Source organism: Acanthisitta chloris, unplaced genomic scaffold, assembly GCF_000695815.1.
Source record: "Acanthisitta chloris isolate BGI_N310 unplaced genomic scaffold, ASM69581v1 scaffold27730, whole genome shotgun sequence".
In the NCBI taxonomy this organism is placed as follows: domain Eukaryota; kingdom Metazoa; phylum Chordata; class Aves; order Passeriformes; family Acanthisittidae; genus Acanthisitta; species Acanthisitta chloris.
Genome location: NW_008652638.1, coordinates 1,155 through 1,919, shown reverse-complemented (window position 1 = coordinate 1,919; position 765 = coordinate 1,155).

Sequence of the window (765 nt, the reverse complement as noted above, 5' to 3'; positions counted from 1 at the left end):
AGCTGTGGCTGCTCCATTCCTGGGAGTGTTCCAGGCTAGATTGGATGGGGCTTGGAGCAACCTGGGCTGGTGGAAAGTGTCCCTGCCTGTGCCAAGGGGTGGAACTGGATGGGCTTTAAGGTCCTTCCAACCCACACCATTTTATGGCACTGGGTCATGGAAGGTGACTGGTGCTGGCCCCATCCCAGCTGGACACAGGGCTGGGAGCTGTGGGAATGTGTCCCACTGCTCCCAGGGCAGCTCCAGGCTGGGCCTGGCCATGTGTCCTACCTCTCCTGGGCCTTGTTCCCTCCTGGCAGTTAGGCTTGAGGTCCCCCTGGCCTAAGGCTCCTTGAACCCTTGTGGATCATTTCCTCTCAAACTAAACCAGGTGGATTTTTTTCCAAAATAACTTGTATTTAGAGATGAAAATAAAATTAAGAACAAAACAAACCAAAATAAAACAAAACCAAGAACAAAACCAACCAGTTGCACCATCAGCAGCCAACCAGGGCACTTCCAGTTCCCTCAGCCCCATCCTGAGCGACTCCATGTCCCTTCTGCTGTGCCCTGGGGGCAAGAGCAGCTCCTTCCCTCCCAGTAAGGCCAATGGGAATCAGCCTCCTCGTCCCAGTTCACAGATCCAAGCAGGTCCAGCACCTGGAGGCAGATCCTGGAGGGCTCACCCCGAGGGTTTGTCCCGTAGGGGATGAGGTGCTGTGTCACCCCATCGCGTCCCCCGTGGTGCTGCTACAGCTCTTCCACCGGCTCCAGCCCCGCGGGGTG